Below are 23,210 nucleotides of genomic sequence, written 5' to 3'. Positions count from 1 at the left end.
GCAAGGAGAAGATTGACGCAGTGCAATCGTTGCAACTGGAAATTTAACTGGATCGACGCAAAGCTGAGCCGGAATGACACAGCCTGACTTCCTGACAGGAATCAATGCAGTGCCTGCCATGCAGCAGAAATTCGTCCTGCAGGACTTCAACACATCGTCCCCGTGGCATCCGAAAACCCCGAAACCTGAAGAAGATCCCAGTCTTCATGCCGAAAATCGATGCAAAGTCTGCCCTGAGTGAAAACTCAACTACGCATCGTCTGTGTGAACACACCTCCCCTTTTTCCATGCATCTCCTCCTATGCAGTCCCTTGCGGAGAATTTGAACGCAAATCAGGTACTTTGTGCTTGCAAGAGACATTTGTTGCTTTTTAAAATCACAAAGACACTTTATATTACTTTTACAGTGACATCTCAACGTATACTTATTGAATCTTGATCATTTGGACTTTCATCTTACCAGATAAATATGACATATTTTTTTATACACTCTGTGGTGTATTTTGTGGTGCTATACTGTGTTATTGCATGATTTATTGCACAAATACTTTACACATTGCATTCCAAGTTAAGCATGACCGCTCGGTGTCAAGCTACCAGAGGTTGGGCACAGCATAATTTGGATTGTGTGTGACTTACCCTGACTAGAGTGAATGAGTGGGGTAACCTGACTCCCAACCAAAGACCCCATTTCTAACAGGCATACATTGGACAATGAGCACCACTAATGTCTCTCATCCTGGTAGTGTCGTAGCAAGACCTTGATCAGCATTTTTAGGGGAGCACAGCAGCCACAAGGGGTGAGTACAGTGCATAATCCAGCCTGTCACATTGCCAGGTTAATGTGTTAGGTTCTGCCATCTCCCTCTGATGATTAGAGATGTACCATGTGTGAAACAGTAGATGAGTGACTGTTTGTGTAGATATGTAATGTGGTGCATACTGATGTGCCTTGCCTATTGGCCAGGAGACCTATGACACAATTGTGTATACTCCACAAACAATTTGCTTTCCAGGGGCACCATTTGTTTGTGTACATTGATCCATTAAGAACTGTGTGTTGTTATATTGGTTATAATTCTATACAATAGACCACTACTCCTCAGTATTACAGGCCAGAGTAAAGGACATGATGGATGACTGTCCTCAGCCGTGTGTCTGGTTAAATGAGTATATTGCCATCTGCAGCCCAGTGGCTAATTGTCTTCAGCATGTGATGGGTGCTGGTGCCTCACTACTGTCTGTGATATGAAGATGGCCATCATATATGTGACATAGCATACATTTATCTTTGGGGGCAGCTACAGATCCGTCCCTTGGTAAGTCATTAATGTTCATGGACATGATTTGTGCCTTTTGCCAGCATTCATGGTGTCTACATGTTAGCATGTGTTGCTTTCTCTTTTGAAAAAATGTGTGTGCTGATGTTTCATGCATGGTCTACCTGTATACCTGGGATGATTCTTGTATTCCCTCACATATATGTGCATACCAACCTGTGTTTGGAATAGGACATTTGTAATTGGAGTACATTTCATGTGGTGCCACAGACAGGAGTGTGTCACCATTGACTGTTGTCTCACACATACTCTCAACCATCATTGCTTGTCATTTGGGATATACAACTGCAGTAGCAATGAGGTGCAAGACATGTATGACTAGATCTTTTAGCCACAAGGTACATTTCCAGTTCATTGATGTGACATCATGTAGCAAAGTCAAATGCACATGTGTAATGGGGAAGAGTGTTGACATGACTGTTGGCATGCATCATGGAATGTCTTGTAGTTTTGTTGAAATCACATGAGTTTGGGTACAACCATTCCTCCACAGACATCTGGGTTTGGATGACCAAAATAGAGACAGTGTTGTAGCTTCTCATTGGGCAACATGTTGAGGGCCTCCTACAGTTCCTTGAAAATATATATGTCTCTCCATCAAACAAAGGACTATTGGCTTCTGTTGATGCAATGAGTGCATGTAATTGTAAGGGGTGATAACCATTAGTGATTTTTTCCATGGGGCTTGCTGATTCATTGTTTTGTTGTCTTTAGGGACATAGGGCCAGATGTAGGTACAAACCAATTTGCGACTTGCAAATTGCAAGTCCTTCCGACTCGCAAATTGCAACTCGCAAACTGGTATGCAGAAAGGTGTCTCAGACACCTTCTGCGACTCACTATGGGGTCGCAAAGACCCACCTCATGAATATTTATGAGGTGGGTCACAGTTTGCGACCCCACAGCGAGTCTAGGCACTCACGGGGATGGTGGCCTGCTGGAGACAGCAGACCACCATGTCCGTGACTGCTTTTAAATAAAGCAGTTTTTTTTTTCTCTTTGCAGCCCGTTTTCCTTAAAGGAAAACGAGCTGCAAAAAGAAAAAATACCAAAACCTTTTTGTTTTGTTTTTTCAGATTAGGCACTGGTCCATAGGACCACTGCCTGCTCTGAAAAAATATTTTTGGGAGCATTCACAAAGGGGAAGGGGTCCCATGGGGACCCCTTCCCTTTTGCGAATGAGTTACCATCCACTTCAAGTGGATGGTAACTGCAAGTTGGTTTGCGACCGCTTTCGTGGTCACAAAGCAACTCTACATCGTGATGCGGTCGCAAATAGGAAGGGAACACCCCTTCCTATTACGAGTCGGAATCACATTTTGCGAGTCGGTACTGACTCGCAAAATGTGATTCTGCATCGCGTTCAGAATTTTGCGCCTCGCAAACTGCGTTTTTAGCGGTTTGCGAAGCGCAAAAGGCTTCCTACATCTGGCCCATAGCTCCCTGACAATTTGCACGTAATGTCTACAGTGTACATTTCCATGGCAAGTGTATGGCCTATCAGAGAAACATCAATACTATCTTCATGACTCAATTGGTACAAATTTCATTTGGTGAAGTGTACATTGTGCATATGTTTCCAGTGTATTATGAGTATTTCCATGTGACCTTCTCTAGGCTTCACTACTGTTGTCAGCAACATGGTATGTTCTAGGAGCACCATTTATTATTGTTGTGGTATTGTGTATGTGACTAATGCCTGACCTTGTGTGGGATCTGTTGAAATGGATTCGGCATTGGCCTACTATTGTATAGGTTAGTGATGTATGCTCCATGAGGCTAAGCATTGAAGTTGATGTCTCCTACTTGTTCAGTGGTTACTGAGATTGTATAACTTCAGCCATGCAATTGTAGTTGTCTGAGATACTTACTTTCCTTTAGCCAGCTGTTGACAGTTCATACGGCATGCATGCATATGGCATGGTACATGTATGGGCTACTTAGGTGGAGTTTGTTGTAGGGGCATACTTGATATTATGGCAATGTTTGCTACTCAGAGTTCTTGTTCAAGTGTGACCAGGGACATGTGGTTACCCTATTTCTCTTTGTATTTGCAGCATCAGCCCAGGCAAACAAAGAAGACAGAGCATAGCCAAGTGGGGAAGCATCTGGCCATAGGACCTCAGTCAAGACACCACTGACAGAGAGGGGCCCAGTAGCCTGGAGGGTGAGGGAAGTGCCACAAAGGAGATGGATCTACTTCATCATCATAAGATTCTTCCTCCGATGGCCACTCCCTAGTGACGGAGGACCCTTCAGGACATACTTTTGTACCATCCTTGCCCACCACCCCCAGTTCTGTCACCACCCTCCCTGTTGATCCCCACCCTCATGGCCATGCCCGCTCACCCAAGAGGGCGGGTGTCTCCTTTGCCGCAGGCAATTCAGCCCCAGTCCCTGTTACCCCTGCTGCCCTGAGTCAGGAGGCTAATGATCTCATAAGGTGTATCTCTGTGTGTCAGAATGGCATTGGGAATGGCATCCAGGGATTTGCCTGCCAACTTCAGCAGACCAATGATTTCCTGGAAGACATTCATAGTGCCATGTCTGGCCTACAGATATTTTCAGGCTCTGGCTTCCTTGCTGATGGCAGCCAGTCCCCCCCAACTTCTGTTCCCCTCCACCTCCCTCTTCCAAATCTGAATTCCCCATTCCCCTACCTATCCCAAGTGCACAAAGAGATCCACACGCAACGCACCCACCTTAACCCACAAAAGCTGCACACATAAACTCAAGTGCCACAAGACACACTGGCACACAAGCAGTCAATATTCACCTACACACACATCAGCCACCACCTCCCCAGATACCCTCACCACCCCTTCCAAGCCACACACCACATCAAGTATACTCACAGGCACCACCACAAGAGTCAGTGGCACACTCACCATACCTGCAAACATTACCACAACACACACACAGACGTCTACCATACCCACCATACCTGCAGACACCACCCCAACAGACAAACAGACATCTTCTACTGCAAGCACACCTGCAAATACTACCCCAACTAACACCCACCCACATATTCACCACGCCATCACCCAGCACCTCCTCCTCCCAGCCCCAAGATATGCAAACACCTGCATCACCCAAACAGAATCATACCTCACAAATGCACACACCTAAGACATCAACACCGACACACCAGACAACCCCTCCCTTGACCTCCAAATCCCCAACCCCTTCTGATGGCAGTCCCCGTGTTCCTAAGGAAAGTTTTTGTTTGACATTGCCTTTCCCCCCCACGCCTCCCGTCTCAAAGCCAAGCAGTTCAACCCACATCATAACCCATCCCTTACTCCTCTAAGCCCTCACTTGACACACCACCTGCCCCCTTGCAAGCATGCATCCCCTTCAGGAAGCCCACCCCTCCTAAGAAAGAGTCCACCCGTTCCAAACCCACATAGCCCAAATCTGACTCACCCTGCCCATTTGATGCCCCCTCCTGTGGAGGTTCTGTGGCAGTAATAGGAGTCAAGTGCAATGAAATTGGTGCACATTTGTCCTGCAATTCCTTTTCTAATGTTATGTTGTTCCTGAGTAAATTGTACTGGCTGCCTATAGTTGTGTGTGTTTCAGCCTGCTTGCTGATCCATTTGCTGTTATTTGCAAAATCAGGCTTTGTGGGTAGTGCTGGTGCTACCCAAGACAAAGATAGATGTTGACTGTATGGATATGTGTGTGTAAGTGCATTAGTGGTGGCATTTCATTGTGTTACAATTGGTATGGTAAGTATTTCATCTTGTATTGTCCAATGTCAGCATGTATGGTGTTAGACACTGGAGTCAAGCTAGCCTGACTGATGAAGGGTGATACCTTGAAACCGGTGCTAGGATGCTTGTTTCCAGTCCAGGGAGGACCTGGCTTGGCAGTTCGGGCTGGACTGTTCCCCTGGGGAACAGGGTCAATACTGATTTGCATACAGCTGGGTCCAAACTGGAACGGCATGGGTAGCAAAAAGACAATGGATTTTGACCCAGATCTCTGTACTGGGGGTGAATGTTTGACATTGTTCAGCATTCCATCCATCACTTGTTCTTTTTGCATTTGTGGTGTTAGACTTGTCCCCTGATATGGATTGTACACTTGCCTCATGTGTAGGAGTTCAGGTTTTGTTACTGCAGACTTAGGGGGTGTTCACTTGTGTTATCTTCCTTAGCGTTAGGCTGTCTAATGGGAGTGGTGTTTTTGTTCCATGCCACATCTATACATATGTGTGTTGATAGTACATGGCATGTGAGGAATGTGAGGGTTTGGCTGTATTTGTAGATGTGATGTGTTTGTGTTTTTAGTGATGTGTGGCAAATGGTGTGTACACTTCACTGTCCCTGTACCTGAGATGGTCAGACGTGTTTTGTGCAGTGTTACAGTTTAGTGTGAGTGACCTGCCAAAAGGGGGTGTTTTGTGGCTGTGAATGTGTCCTTCTTTGTGAATGACTCAGGCTGTGTACACAATGATAAGTGTAATTGGAGCAGGTAGCATGACCCCATATCATGGGATGACGGCAGACGATCTGTTGTTGAGTGTAATGACCCAGGTAGGTGTGTATACTTACAGAAGTTTGCATCCACAGCAGCATGTATATTGATCTCCTTTGATGATCAGCAGCAGCTGCGTGATATGTGTGATGGGCATCATGGCAGCACCAGACGTGTAAGGCTGCCTGCAGGTGAGTTATTCCCTTTATATCCTTTGTTTCCGCCTGCTGAGATGTGGTGGTTGGACCACCACGATTTCATTGTGCATGTAGCATGACAGGCAGGAAAACAGAAGGTATCAACTAGAAAGAATCTCAGGCGGTCATTACGAACATGGCGGTCCGGACCGCCATACAATGTTCATGGCAAGACCGCCACAGGTGGAACTCTACCACCACCAGGCTACTGCTGCCAGGCAGCCAGGCGATGGCAGAATTCCTTATCTGACAGGGCAGCTCTGCTTGCAGCACTGCCCATCGGATAATGTACCTGTTTTCCCCTAACCTTTCCCTGGCTGTTTGACCCATCTAGCGTCAAAAATATGGAGTTAAGGTCATTTTAAGGATGCGTGAAACTACCTTGAGTCAATGAGATGCAAGGTAGGTGTTCCCGTCCAAAAAAATGACTCAAACACCCTAGCGCCATATTTATCTACCTGTGCAAAAAGGACGCACGGATGGGAGGCAGACCCGAATAATGACGCTAAACCTGATTTGCGGCAAAATTTAACACCTGGTTCAGGGCAGGCATTAAAATGAGGCAAACACACCACTACTTAAGGAAAACACACACAAGCAACATTACAGACCAGCAGGACAACATGGAGGTGCTACTGATGCAGCTTGCAAGACAACGCTGAACACAGGACCAACTGCAGCAGCCACAAACCCCCCAATGCGGCCTACAAAGGCAACATAGAAGGCAGGAGAGACGTTTCAGAAACAGGACAACCCTCCATGGCCTCAGGGAACAGGACATCATTCGGAGGTATCGACTCAACTGGCAAGCCATACAGCAGCTGCTGCGCCATAATGAGCCACAACCTGCAGACACCACTGTTGTGGACTTGGATGGTCTCTGACATCACTGGAGTCAGTGATGTCAGAGAACAGAAGGGAGTTGACTGGGGATTCTAAAAGGATGGTTGGGGGAGAGAAGAAAGCAGCGATGAAGAGCTGCCACTGTTGTGGATGCTGTACATTAAAGAACCTTACTTCACAAGCTTTGGATCTATGGATTAATTCTTAACAGTGGCGACGAGAGTCTACAGCATCCACTGGACCTGGCGTGCAATGGACCTATATCTGAACTGATTTTACGCTGTTATGAAGAGGCGCTGCATTATTTATTTATTTATTTTTGAGACAGTGACTTTACAAATATTTCAGTGCCACACTAACATCGTGGATTCAAGGACAGAGCCTCTTCTTAAGCTTGACACTTTTATATTCTGATTTCCTACACTAGCAAGCAGTGTTGTTGTTGGTGTGCCGTGGATCTGCAATCTTAATTGAAGGTATTTCTTTTCTTCTGGCGAGCCGTATTTTGGCATTATTTACGCGCATCAGCCGGTAAATCAGCTGTGCTGCGGCGGCGGCCTATGTGCACAGTTGAATCTCTGTGTAGATTTAAACGGGGAAAGAATTCTTTAGCGCAATATCTCTCTGCACATGAAGTCCGCGAGAAGCCGCAGCAGAAGCCGCGCAGAAGCCGCGCGGTGGAAGATTTCTTCAGAGCGTGATTCAAAGATTTCTTCAGTGCGCAAGAACTCGTAGCGGTGTTCTCTGAAGCCGCGCAGTAAATTTCTGTGTGTGTGACTTTAGAAAACAGGAAAAAAGGAATGTCTTGCAGCTTCACTTTTGATGGTCACGGGAGAAGTGTGCCGGAGATTCTTCTTCGTGGTGTTTTAAGACTCCCTGCAGAAGTTTTCCTCCTATACTCAAGTATTTATATGGAAATATCGCGAGACTGATACAGATGCCAAGTCTCTTGTGTTTTACAGATACAAATAACTGGACTGTTAACTTAATTTTCTGTTCAGTACTTTTCTGCTTATACCTTATGTACATTTCACCTTTACATGTATTTTACTGAAGGATAGGAAGCTAATGTATGTTTAACATAATTGCCTTAAGACTCAAACATTGATTTAGTGTATGACACTATAGTAATTATTGTTAATTTTACTTTGGTGCTTATTATTATTATTATCGTTTTTTTTCTTTTTCTCTTTTCTTGTACACTATGTCTCAAATGGCTACTCTTAGTCTGGCTCAACCACCGCAATTCTTATCTGAATGTGGAGAACCCATTCTACCATGGAAAAAGTGGATTCATCTTTTTGAATCTTATTTAATTGGCATTGGTGGAGAAAAATTTTCACCAGCAATGAAACAGGGAATTCTTCTGCATAATTTAGGTATTGAAGGAAGAAATATCTATGACAGTCTCGATTCATTTGCGATTGGCACCGCTGATGGTGATCCTAGAGATGTATATGTCATGATAGTTATGATGTTGAGGAAACATTTTGATACCTGTATAAATATAGTCATGGAAAGACATACATTTTTCATGAGAGCACAAGCTAAAAATGAAAGAGTGGGTAATTACATTGCTTCTCTTAAGACACTAGCTCAGACTTGTGAATTTGCTTGTTTAACGGACTCTCTCATCAGAGATCAGCTTGTAAGATGTACTAATAATCCAAGAGTACAAGAAAAGTTATTAGCAAAAAATCCCTCTCTGGAAGAAGCCATTGCTGTTGTGGAAAGTTTAGAGCATGATACCTTTTGGGTTCAGGAAATGAAGAACACCACCCCGAACTGCTTAGCTGAATCCTTGGCTAATTCAGCAGTAGCTAAAGTCTCAACTGAAGAAGACAGGAACTATATACAAAAAACTGTGACATGTCATTTGAAAGGAGGCAATGAAGTGGTCAAAGATTTCAAACCTAGATGTTACAAATGTGGCAGCCCTGGACATTTAGCGAATAATCCAAGATGTTTTGCTAGAAATGTCAACTGTAGAAATTGTGGTAAAAAAGGACATTTAGCAAAAGTTTGCAAGAATCAGAAGATCAATGTAATAGATGAAACTGTGTCAAATCAACAAATGATCTTAAATGTGAAATGTCCTAATATTCATACTTCTACTGTAAATAATGACACCAAGTTAATCATGCCCAAATGTGACATAGAAATTGATGATAAGATTGATCCTGTCCTTGCAGATTCAGGTTCTCCTTTTACCTTAATAGGAGATAAGAATTGGGAGGCAATTTTTGGCAATGACTGTATTCAACTCCTTCCCCTAGACATTGACCCCATAGGTTATGGAGGACAGAAAATTTATCTATTTGGCTACTCCTTGATGGCAATCAAATTCAAAGGGCGTGAAACGGTTGGGAACATTTATGTGGCTAAACGAGGTGATCATTTGTTGGGGTGGAGACATCAAAAAGATCTGGGCATTATTCTTAACGCGAATTCCCCTGAACAGGTTCTTTCCATATCTAATATAGGGAATGATGCTTTGATTGTAAATGAATTTCCTGAGGTGTTTAGTGACAAATTGGGCCTGTTGGCTGGTTTTAAGCATAAAATCATTTTAAAAGCTTCGGCCAGACCAGTGGTACATAAAGTGAGGAAAGTTCCTCTTTTGATGTTGTCTCCATTACAGGATGAACTTAATAGATTGCTAAGTCTGGGTGTTATTGAAGAAATTGAGGCCTCAGAATGGTTGGCTCCCATTGTTTTGGTTCCCAAGGATAATGGTTCTAAAATTAGGATGTGTGTGGATTTGAGAGGCCTCAACCAGTGCATATGGGTGGATCGCCAACCCCTACCGAATATAAATGAAATGTTAACCATGCTTTCGCAGGCCAAGGTGTTTAGTGTTTTAGATCTATCGGCTGCCTACCACCAAGTTTTACTTCATGAAGACTCAAGACATTTAACTTCCTTTGTTACACCTTTGGGAGCTTTCCGGTTTATTAGAATGCCGTTTGGCTTAGCATTGGCTGCCGCATGTTTTCAAAGAGTAATGAAGGAAGTCCTTAAGGATTTGAATTCAGTCTTATTCTTCCAAGATGATATGTTAATATATGGGAAAGATGAAGAGGAGCATGATGTTGCTCTCCGAGCAGTTTTAAGAAGACTAAAAGAAAAAGGGTTAACTGTAAAGAAGGAGGAGTGTAAATTTAGGGTTGGCACAGTTTCTTATCTGGGAAACACTATTTCTGGAGATGGTATCAAGCCTAAAGTGACACTGGCTAGGTCTATCATAGCAATGCCAACTACTTCTGACAGAGATCAAATGCGTTCATTCCTTGGTCTAGCGGAATACTACTCGAAATTCATCAAAAACTTTGCGAGTGTAGTTCAACCTTTAAGAGTTATGCTGAAGAAGGGGATAGACTTTGTGTGGTCTCCGGAGTGTGAGGAGGCTTTTAATATTGTTAAATCCAGAATTGGTGAGATGCCTACATTGGGTCATTTTGACACTTGAAGGAGAACTTTGTTGTCCACAGATGCAAGCCTTAAGGGTTTGGGTGCTGCTCTCTCACAGTTGGTCGATGGTGAGGAGAGAGTAGTGGCTTTTTCTTCTCCCTCTCTTAGAGATGTCGAAACACGTTACTCGGTAATAGAGCGAGAGGCTTTGGCATGCAATTGGGCTGTTAATCATTTTAAATACTACCTCTGGGGGTTACCGTTTGTAATTAGAAGTGATCATAGGCCTTTAATTTATATGTTTTTGTGCCGCAATATAGAGAATATGACTCCTCCCATTAAACGTTGGGTGGAAGACTTAATGGAATATAATTTCCATGTGGAATATTTTCCTGGAAAGGAAAACATTCCTGCAGATTTCCTTTCTAGATTACCTTTGACAGACCATACTACTGATGTTCAGGTTCCAATTTTGTGGGTGAAAGAGCCAGCTATTGATAAAGAGGGATGGGAGTTGAAATGTGAGCAGGACACTGTTCGTGCACTCATTTTACAATATGTTGTGAAGGGTTGGCCTGATTTATGCAATTGTCCAGAAGGTATTAGAGCATTTTGGAACGCCAAGGATGAATTGAGTATTGTGGAAAACGATTTGTACAGAGGTGAAAGGTTGAGGCCCCCAGGTGGATTGTATGAGAGGTTGATCAATTTAGCCCATGAGGGACATTTGGGCAGGAACTTGACCAAATCTAGGGTCGGGGAATGTTATTGGTGGCCGGGCTTGGATAGACAGGTGGAGGCGATTGTAAAGGATTGTATGTATTGTGCAAGGAGCAATAAATCCAAAAGTATAAGAACTGCTCCTTTATCCCCTGTTCGTGTTCCTGATGAGCCATGGTGCAAACTTGGTTTAGATCTTGTGGGACCGTTTGAAAATCTACCTCACAATGTGAGATTTGTAATTGTGTTAGTTGACTATGGGGGTCATTCTGACCCTGGCGGTTGACTACCGCCAGGGCCGGGGACAGCGGATGCACCGCCAACAGGCTGGCGGTGCATCCATGGGCATTCTGACCGCGGCAGTACAGCCGCGGTCAGAAACAGGAAACCGGCGGTGTCCCGCCGGTTTCCCGCTGCCCTAGGGAATCCTCCATGGTGGCGCTGCAGGCAGCGCCGCCATGGGGATTCCGACCCCCTTACCGCCAGCCTGGTTCTGGCGGTTTTGAATGCCAGAACCTGGCTGGCGGTAACGGGTGTCATGGGGCCCCTGGGGGCCCCTGCAGTGCCCATGCCAATGCCAATGGCATGGGCACTGCAGGGGCCCCCTAACAGGGCCCCACCAAGATTTTCAGTGTCTGCCAAGCAGACACTGAAAATCGCGACAGGTGCAACTGCACCCGTCGCACCCCTTCCACTCCGCCGGCTCCATTCGGAGCCGGCATCCTCATGGAAGGGGGTTTCCCGCTGGGCTGGCGGGCGGCCTTCTGGCAGTCGCCCGCCAGCCCAGCGGGAAACTCAGAATTACCGCGGCGGCCTTTTGACCCCCCAGCGGTATTCTGACGGCGGGACTTTGGCGGGCGGCCTCCGCCGCCCGCCAAAGTCAGAATGACACCCTATATGTTTAAATGGGTCACTGCTAGTTGTGTAAGTACTTTCACCACCAAAGTAGTGACTGATGTTTTTGCATGTGAAGGCATTCCAAAAGGAATAATCACTGATAATGGAGTGCAATTTACTTCACTGGAAATGAAGAATTTTCTCAATAATGTGGCTATTTCTCACTTTCGTACAGCTTTATATTCTCCTCAAGCCAATGGGTTAGTTGAGAAAAAGAACCAACTTGTGGTGGCTAGTGCACAGTCTGCCATGGACAATAACATTCCCTTAAAAACTGTTCTCAGAGAGAAACTATGGGCTCACAGGAATGCTCCTAATACTGTTACTGGTTTGTCCCCTTTTAGGATATTGAGGGGTAGATTGGCGGGTTCCAAACTTAATCCCTTGTGGTTATTAATTGACAAGGGGTTTGAGGAATCACCTGCAGGCAAAGGTACCATCCAGCACAGAGTTATTGCTAATCAAGCAAAGTATAAGGAAGCATTTGATACAAAACATGGAGCCCATCTAAGGTTGTGGCACGAGGGTGACATGGTGTACGTTAAAAAAAAGTTTTGATCAAAAAAGGGTGCATCTAAGTTTATGGGTCCGAAGAAAATTGTGCAAGTAAGAAAGAATGTTGTTGTTCTTGAAGGGGGTGATGTGTGGAGCATGTCGCGTTTAGCTAAATGTAGAAATGATAAACCAATGACAGAAGGACCACATAAGGAGGGAACTTTTTCTGGTTCTAATATGGATTCCAGTGTGAGGATTAAAAGGAGTGTAAGGAATAGAACATCTCCCAAATACCTGGAGGACTTTACACAAGTTATGACAGGTTTACACACTGTATGATTACATGTTAAATTATAAATGACTACTTATGGAAATTTCTGTTTTACTTGTATGTGCTGTAGTTGCAATGTTTGTCAACGAACCTTGTTTTTTTAATGTTATTGTATTTACAATGATATCTAGTTATGGCTAAGTTAAGCTATTAATGTTCTATAGGAGGGAGATGTGTTGTGGACTTGGATGGTCTCTGACATCACTGGAGTCAGTGATGTCAGAGAACAGAAGGGAGTTGACTGGGGATTCTAAAAGGACGGTTGGGGGAGAGAAGGAAGCAGCGATGAAGAGCTGCCACTGTTGTGAATGCTGTACATTAAAGAACCTTACTTCACAAGCTTTGGATCTATGGATTAATTCTTAACAACCACACAACATACTGCTGGTGAGCAAGCTGCTACATGTCCTGCATATGTTGGCAAGTGGCTCTTTCCAGACAATGGGTGCCCTGGGTGCTGGGGTATCACAGCCCTCATTCTCAGCCTTCCTGCCCAAGGTGTTAGATGCCATAATCTCCCTCACACCCTGCCACATCAGATTCCCCAAAACCCAGCAGAAGCAGAAGGAGACAAAACAGGTCTTTTATCAAATCTATGGCTTCCCGCATGTGCGTGGTGAAATTGCCTGCACCCATGTCCGGATCGTCCCACCTGCAGCAACAGAGCACCTATTTAGGAACAGAAAGCACACGCATGCTAACAATGTGCAGGCCATAGTTTATCACCAGGGATTGTTCCCAAACATCTTGGCCAAGTATCCCGGGAGTGTCCATGATTCATTCATATTCCACCACAGCAGGATCAATCAGCACTTCCAGGATGGGCAATATGGCAATGGCCTTCTTGTCCATAAGTCAATACACCTAGCAATATACACACAGCACAACAACCCTGTAGGACACACAAAACATACACCACTACATTGACACGTGGGCAGGGTGACAATGAGGTGTGACACTGGTAGTTATGTTGTACACCCTGACACAATGAGATACACACCTCTGGACAAATGACTGCTGCCACAAACATGAGCTGCCACTCTAGAGCAATAAGGGACCAATGTCAAAGCCCACAGTGACAATGGCATGGCCTGCACTGTAAGTACAACTTGGAAGATGAACCATTTACAATTACATTAGGCCACATAGTCAATTTGCCACCATCCAAAACAGTATGTAGTATGGAAGGGGTGTGCAATGTGTATTGCAGCAGGTCTAACACCATGAGACACATGGCATGATGGTGCTGACTCAGATGTATGTGACACAGAAATACTGAGGCAGCCCCAACATCATATATCAATCCTGGGGTGCCATTTCCAGGTTGCAATAAGGCAGTAGACTGTGCTATGAGCACATATTGATGTGGCACTAATGCAAACTGCACACTGCTGCACACACTGAACGAGCCAATTGTCCATCAAAATTGCATATGTACAGGGAGATGGCCCTTCCTGCACAGATGCATCAAATTCCACAAGGCAGTTAGCCAGGTTCCCTGGAGAAAGTTCAGTAATGTAGGTGCACGGTTGCACGTGAGCTACTGGCAGAGGGAACAACAAAGGTTTGCCTAGAAAAAAGTCACACATGGGACAAATGTGCATTGTCAATACTGAACAGCTCAGTGCTGCCAAATTATGGGGATGTGTTGTGCATTGTCACCTACCCAAATCAACGGGCCTCAGTATTGCATTTCATCTGCAATTACAGATATCTAAATGGATGGGATGTCCAGGCCATGTAGAGCAACCATGTTACCACCACATCTGAATCCATTGCATTTATGGATATATCATGTCCCCTCCAGTGAAAGCACAATGATACATATGGGACACTACACAACGCATGGTTCATACATACTGACCACCAGTTTGGCAAACAAATCATACATCCCAGGTCAATGAGACAAACACAAGTTGTTATGTCAAACAACCCAGTGCAGATAAAACCTCACAGAAGCCCAGGATCTCACACAATACCACAAACATATGTGAGTCACAGACGACACAAGATATCAACTGCCATGGTACATGACATTCCTGTTGCAAGAACAAAATACTCACTCCTATTATCTTTTGCAGCCGATCAGGGTTACATGATCCAGCCATGAATCATGACCCCATTCCCCAACCGAAGCACAGCAGCAGAGCATGCCTATAACGAGGCACACTGGAGGACTCGCACCATTGTAGCACATTGTACACAACTTTTTCACTTAATAGTCACTCTACACACCTTATTAAGATATGTAAATAAACACCTTTCTTAATCATACAATCCTGCTCTGGTTTCTTCATTCTCCATCACATGTTCCTTAGGAATGTGAGTATTACCTCAGGGAGCATGTTACAAAGACAAATCTGACTACTACTGATGCAACATCACACGTGATGTGTATGATTGTACAGCAAACATCACACACATAAAAAATACTCATCTCTTGAATGTCACATATGAAGGACAAAATCTATGGACCACAACATATGACTCACATCCAAGTTGCCAACATGGTCTTCTGTTGCACATGACACACAACTATGACATCTCCAATCATAAGGTAAATAAGCGCCCCGTACATGAGGCAGTACAGGTGAAATTTCAGAAGTCAGGAATGTATGAACAGACCCCTGACATTACTAAGTGTGACCCTTGCAATCTCTGCAAGGACCTTATATGACAAGGGGGGCAACATTTGTGAAACTGGATAGCATGAGTGTCCCAGGTATGACAAGCAATGTTCACAACACATGCCCTGCGCAGTCCATCCCTGTAAATCAGTCCTGCCACTGCCATGTGTTACATCTCTGTCGTCCCATCTCTAGGGGGTGCTGTAAACTGACTATCGTTAGCCTGACCCCTGTTTGCTTCCCTTTTTGCTATGGCATGCCATAGAAAAACTACATTAGCTTACATGGACTTCAGGTCCCATAATGCACTGTCTGGTAGTTGGTAAGACCTGTAATCTTCTGTCCATTGCTCCCTATTAGAAAAGTCTGGTTGTCCCTATATACTGGATTCTCTCCTCCAGGACTTGTGAGAGACTGAAGCTGCACACACCTGTGACCTCTATTGTGCAGCCCAGCCATGTGACTCTGCCCTGGCCTTGCTGCTGCCTGGAACTGCTTAGAAGCTGCCATTGCCTGAAGCTCCTCATTGTGCATTGGATTACGATTCTTTTGTGTTCCAGACCTGATTCAGCCTGAACCTGCTCCTGCCTGTTCCTGCTTGTTCCATTCAGAGTCTGCTCCCTGTTTCTTGGCCTTGTTCCTGTTTGTTTCAGCAAGAGCCTGATTTTTGTTTATCAGCACTGTTCCTGCTTGATCCAACTCTCTGTTTCCCAGTCCTCTTCCTGCCTTTGCATCAGCCTGAGCCTTTTCCCTGTTCCTGGCTTTGCCTCCTAGTTTGTTCCTTCTGTTTCTGTTTCCTCTTGGGTTATCATGTTTGGTAAGTGTACTATCAGTTGTCACCTGTGTAAAAGTGTTTTCCTTTGTACTTGGGTTGACACCTGGTTTCCAGGAGTCAAATCCAGCCACCATCCTTTGTCTAGTGGTGCATGTAGTTTTTAGTGCCTAACGGTGACAGTGTGCTATGGCTGTTTTCCAGGAGTTGCCACTGTGTCTCCAGCTGCCTAGTCTCATATATGTAAGTACAATTCTTGTTTGTGCACTAAGGGTCCAGAGACAGAATCACTTCTGCTGCCTCCTTTCTATGGGGCTTGCATTGTGGCTATCTGTAAAAATAATCTTCACCAAGGCATTGATGTTCCCTGCTGCTGTGGGACGTTCTGAGCCCTATCCTGTGTACAACCTTAGTGATAACCCCAGCTTGTTTGTCTATTACTAATCAGTTCCATGTTTGTTCACACTAAGGTTGCTCTGCCTTCACTTTCCTGTTTCCTCTGCCTTACCATAGCTGTCCTTTCCCCTTGTGTGCCTTTAGCTGCTCTTCTGCTTTGGTACACTACCTTATTGCGAGATACTCTGTGAACTCAAGTGGTGCCCCTAACAGAGCCTGTCTAGACCTCCCCAAAACCGTGACAACATAGAGCCCAATCCTGACACAGGTAACACATGCCCACACACTTGAACTGGACATTCCTATGGAATGCACATCTGAAAATATGTGAACACATGCAGCCAGGCAGCAAGTACACCACATCAACACAAGTAACATAGGTAATTGGAATGAGTCAAACTGACGTGTACCAAACATTTTATGGGTGCAATTAAGGCACAGTATCACAAACACAGTATGTACCAAACATGTACACATGTAGGACATTTGCGTAGTCCACTCACAAGTCACCATGAAGTCATAAACAACAATTAATGACACATGAGGTATAACATATCCTACCTAGCACTCATCAGCCATCCTCAATGATACCTGAGTTTTGTTTGTTGTCTGAAATGTAATATTCCCTAAGTCAAACAACAACACACATCACATGAGTCAACACATGTTACAAACACATACCATGACTGTTGTAGATCAGTGATTGCCATCTGATGTAGCCACACATTTGGCACACATTCATACATTTGCATGATGTTCAAAGTATTGCATGCTGTTCCTTCAGAATCACACACTTTGTTGTTACAGATCATTCACACCCAAAACACAAAGTTGCATGCTCTACCAAATGTGGCCAAACAATATATTACACACTGCAGGCCATATCATCCTATCTTCATGTTGCTACAGGATGCATCCATGTTAAATATTAGAAAATCACACAATCACAGATAGAGTCACAAAATTTGACGCAAATGCATCGAAAACTCCTGCAAACACAAACGCAAACCAACCATACATGGGCCCTAAGCGTGAATTCCACCTGCGCACCACACTCATGCGGATATCTATTGACATTGAAGTATACAGGTAATGCATGGTATTTTGCCGCACATGTAGGTGATGCATCGGAAATATTCATGCAAACACCGTATACATAAAAAAATAGACGCATGACGGAAGACGGGCCGCAAGGGTACAGGAAGTGATGTAATAGGAAATCCTGTTTACTGGCATGGTACAGTGGGTGTATTTTCACTTTCACTTTACAGTCTGCAATTTCTTGACTGTGTGGCTGTGTCTCGGTGTTGCTGGTGTCTTGATTGCTTTTATTGTATCTTGTGGTGTCTCTCTTGTTGTGTCTTTGGTGAAATCTGTTTGTTTCTTGTACCAGTGTATGTGATTTTGTCCAGTTTAGTGTCTTTCATATTGTATTTGTACTGTCAGGTGTCTGTCTGGGGGTTAGATTAGTTGGGTTAGTTGGGGTTCCTAGGTTTTGGCAGTAAGTTTCCTTTATTTTAATTCATTTTCCTCTTTTTTCTACATTTGCTGTTTGGATATGTTGTTCAGGGGCATGTCGGGAAGGGCAAGGCTGACACGCAAGGGGGAGGAGGAGCTTGGGGGCTTTGTGTGGCTGGTGTGCCACTTTCTACCCTTGATGCTGGAAATGGTTAGAGATGGGTGGGTGGGTGATGTCACACGACGAGGCAGCTGCGGTGGGGAATGGTGCTCTACCACCTCAAAAGGATGGACCATACCAGCAGGGATGAGCACCAGGTAAAGCATCGCTGGGCCACCTGGGAGTTGTGATTGGTGGCCCTGTTTGTGAGTATCACATTGACAAATGTGTGCAGTGGAATGCTCCTGAGTGACAGTAGCAGATGTGTTGTCGTGCTGCATGCAGTGTTTGTGGCCAGGTTGAGTGCAAGCAGAACAAAGTGTTAATGTCCCAGTATTGAGATGGAGTTCACATGTCTATACATGTTAACAATGCAGACCTGAGGTTTGTTGAGTCATGTACAACAATCACTTAGGGCCACATGTACGAAGCTATTTTTTGGTGTAGCAAACGACCTAGTTTTCTAAATTGGTGCGTTTGCATCAAGAATTTTTTTTTTTCAATGCACACACCCAATTGTGCCATTCTGCAATCACATTGCCAAACCACAAATCATGGTTTGCTAGTGGCATTTAGGAAGGGGCGTTCCCTTCCTATTTGCAAGTCGCAGTCCGATGTATGATTGTTTTGTGATGGCAAATGTCATCACAAAACAATTGCAGTTACCACCAGTTTCAAGCTGGTGCTAACCCATTCGCAAACATTGTTTCAGAGCAGGCAGTGGTCCCACGGTCCACTGTCTGCTTTAAAAAAATGAAAATAAAAGTTATAATATTTGTTTTGACATGCTTTCTGTTTACCCTTAATGAAATAAGGCTGCAATAAAAAAAAAAATACAGCTTTATTTAAAAGCAGTCACAGACATGGTGGTCTGCAGAGCCCTGTGAGTGCCGCCATTCCAAAGGGGTTTGCAAAATGAGACCTTCCTCATGAATATTTATGAGGTAGGCCATTTGCTACCCCATTTGTGAATTGCAAACAGTGTCATTGACAGTGTTGTACATCAGATTATCCTAATCGCAAATTGGGGGTTGCTAAGTCTCGCAGTTTGCAAGTCACAGAACCGTATCTTTGTACATAGGGTCCTTAGTCACACATTTCAGGTGCTATGGCAACACATGTGCCCATGCACTCTGTCAATAATGATCAGGTAAGGCACTGTCAGCATACCACATTTCACTGTATCCGGACAGCAAAGTGGGCGATCCATGTTTAGCACTACATTGTCATCATTACACACACATGATCACTGCCATTATGTTGGCAAAGGGGGAATACCCAGCTTAGGGGACAATGCAAATGGTGCATTTGTTACCTACATACAACTGTGCCACATCTGTCATGGACCACTGAACGCATAATAATTGCAGACTGAAAACTGAGCCACATGTCCATCACGCACCAACGCAGTGTCCCTTGATGCACAAGCCACAATACCTGAGTTACTTGTATTGCAGTGCACCAGGGAAGTGCCATTGACATTTTCACCCAAATATAAATCATGCCATGGAGTACCATCTGAAATAGATTTGCCACATATGGTTGTAGTAGGGTTTAGCACAACATGATTGTTAGGCCCAGTGCATGTGTGCAGATGTGTGGCTAGCACTCACTGGAGTGTCAGTGTCAATGTGAGTTTGCAGTGGTATGTCTGTTGTACTGTCTTCATGCAGGATCACCAGCTCACTCATGTAAAATGTTACACACTGTGATATCTTGTCCACACGTATGTACAGTGATCTGACATTGAGCATATATTTCCTTTCCATGTCTTACAGGTGGACCTCCCCCCTATACTATCAGGGAAGTGGCAAGATTTCAGGACCCAGACGTATCCAGTAAGTGTGATAATGTCTGTCCTGTGTAGTGATTGCAGTTGTTCTGTGAATGACTCTTGTGTGTTGCACTCATTGCAAGATATGATGAGCTGGCACATGATCTGAAATCTTACTAGGCTGTATGGTAACATAGTGTTCCGCACAAGAGTTATCTATTCACAACCAGAGAGTCATATCTTGGGAGTCCAGTGCTGCACAATAGGCAGCAGTGTGTGAACAAGGTAATTAGTAACCACATGTAGGTCCACATGGGACTTGGAAGTCCATCAGTGTCAATATATTGGCACCTGGCCATACACTCATTCTCACAACACAGTGATGCATGGCGCCGCCAACGATTGGTCTGGCTCTAATTTTCGGGTCCGGCTGACTCTCTCGGTCTCATATATATATTGAATCCTCGGTTCCATTAATGGAGACGTCCGTGGCGCTGAGGATTTCCGCCACCACAATATAGGTACATCCTACTGTTTTGTGGTCGGTTGTTCAAGCTTGAACTCTGAAAGGAAATCCCCGATATTGGTGTGCCTTCTCTGAACTAGCGCTGTTTTCACAATGGCGAATCCCCAAGTAATGCAGTTAATATGCGACACCCGCTCATGGTACATCTCTTAGCGCATGGTTTGACAAACCAGGGGGGTCCAGTCACGTTTGTGGTGGACGCCCACGCAGCCTATAGAACAGAGCTTTTTTATTCTTGGGTCATATTTGCAGCAGTTGATGGGAATTCAAACACATTTCATGACTACACTCTGGCAAATGTCCCTAGACAATACAGGGCATATGCATATTTAGAAATACCTTTATCTTATCAAGAACATAATAATTGGCTTGATGGCACCCTACCCCACACAATAGCATCAGTTAGGCTAGGTCCACTAAGTAACGATGGTCCTACCTGGCCTTTATTGGCTACATATACACCACATCCAGCGGTTGCTCAATTGGCGGTGGCTGAAGTTCGTTGTTTATATACAGAATTAACGGCTACATATAGACGGTTAGTTCAATTTGTGATGCAGACACTCAACACAAACCCAGCGCGTGCTGCTCCGGCACAACCGCATCAGTTATGGGCAAGGTACCGTAGAGGAGACTCCATTTTGGCTGGCGCAAAAAATGTATACGCTGGAAGCAGTATTTCCCCATACGGGACCTCAGGATAAACATAGAATATTAACGATGTGTTTGCCGTTTGGTATGGTTCCTACTGTGGACCATTGTAATACATGGGGTACGGTGTTTGCCACGCTCTACACTACAGCACACGGTACACCGACATTAGCTAATTTACCGGAGGTGCTCAAACAAATTCAAGATGAATATGGGGCTGCCCCGGCCTTAGATTTAGGGATGCAACTGATAGGCAATTTTGCCACGGTTTCTTCCATCATATTGAGAAATCTAAAAGGGGAGGCAGTAGCACTAGCTGAGGGTACTAAAAAGCGCTGGGAGAAAAAACAACAAACACCTAAAAAGGAAAGGGGAGAATCTCCACGACCGGAGAGCCCGCAGGCTAGGTATAATCTCAGGAATTGGGATAACTTGAAGACGCCTGATAGATATCAATATACTGATACACGCCAATCTCGTTCCTTTCAGGACTCGTCGGAAAAGAGAAATGAGAGAGGTGGGCGGTCAGAGCGGAGAACAGAGTACGTGAAACCGAGACAGGAATCACAGCGCTCATCGGAGGTTTCTGTCAAGAAGGAAGATAAACCGGTCCAACAAAAACAGCAGTTTAAAAAGAAAAAAGTGGCGGCGGTCTCAGTTAGACATGCCACACAAGAAGAGAGTTCTCTTGAAGAACAAGACATGGGCACTAGCACTGTTAGACAGCGCGGCAGAGGTCACAATAGTTCGCCAGAATCTTCTAGAGCATCTGGAGGTGAAAGCAACTGATGACTTCATACAAGTCGAAACAGCAGATATGCGTGTCTCTGATCCCGATAGAGTTTATACAGTAACTTTACAATTAGAAGGGGACATTGAGCGCACTATAAACGCCATCTTTTGGGATCGTGTAGTCAAACTGTATTACATTCTGCTAGCCGAACAGGATTGGCCCCCAGACTTTGTTCGCGACTGTCCAGTTGGGGAGGAGGTGATTACACCTTCATTCTCACCACTTGTTCCGGGAGAACTCGCAGAGTCCTATAGCATCAAATGGGCTCTGGCACAAGCACCCGCCTTATATAGAAATCATGTGGGGTGGGATAGGGATTCACCTTATCATGTAATTCCAATTTAAGGCGAGCCTCAGCCACAACCGCAATATCCTATAAAATTTGAAGCAAGGGCATCGTAAGGAAAATAAAAACACAATTGGAGTACCAGGGAGTAATTGAACCCTGTGTCTCGCTGATGAATAATCCCTTATTCCCTGTAGCTGAAAATAGACCATTCTTATAGGATAGTGGTGGACTACGGACGTTTAAATGGACATACACGCACATATGCTATACAGAATTCACATAGCGCAGCACTCATGAATAATATTGTGCGTAAGAAATACAAAACAACATTGGATATCTCGAATGGTTTCTTCTGCCAGAATATAGCACCTGAAAGTAGGGATTTTACGAGCTTTAGTGCGTTTGGCTCTCAGAATTTTTTTTGTCGTTTGCCTCAGGGGTATAAGAATAGCCCAGCACTGTTTTCTGCTCGTGTGACTGAAATTTTGCACGAGTTGGACCCTGAAGCGTTGTCATATGTTGATGATATATATCTCACGGATGACGAATTACTACAACATTTAAGGCGGGTAGCCCACATTGTTGTGGGATTTGCTGAAATTGGCTACAAATTTAACTTCAAAAAGTCAAAAATTGCGTTCCTCAGCGTCATTTTCCTGGGATATGAGCTGTCGAACGAGGGTAAGAGCTTAGCACCACACTTTGTAGAGAAATGTGCACAGTTGCAACCTCCTAATACGATTAAGAAACTCCAGTCATTGTTGGGATTTCTAAATTTTGGCAGAATTTACATTCCTGATTATGCTACACGTATAAAACCATTATACGAGTTGATTCGCCCGAATTTCTCGAGTAGATTTTGGACGAATGAACATACAGATATTCTTCGCGATTTGCAAACTGATCTCTTAGCAGTGCAGCATTTACACACTCGGGACAATAAGACTCATCTGGTCATCAGGGTTATACCTGGGGCCGTTGGGTTTACGTATGTCACCTTTAATGAGGGTGAGACGGTCCTGATAGCATACAAGTCCCACTTGTA

Source organism: Pleurodeles waltl, chromosome 2_1 (genome assembly GCF_031143425.1).
Source record: "Pleurodeles waltl isolate 20211129_DDA chromosome 2_1, aPleWal1.hap1.20221129, whole genome shotgun sequence".
In the NCBI taxonomy this organism is placed as follows: domain Eukaryota; kingdom Metazoa; phylum Chordata; class Amphibia; order Caudata; family Salamandridae; genus Pleurodeles; species Pleurodeles waltl.
This window is presented reverse-complemented; position numbering follows the sequence as displayed.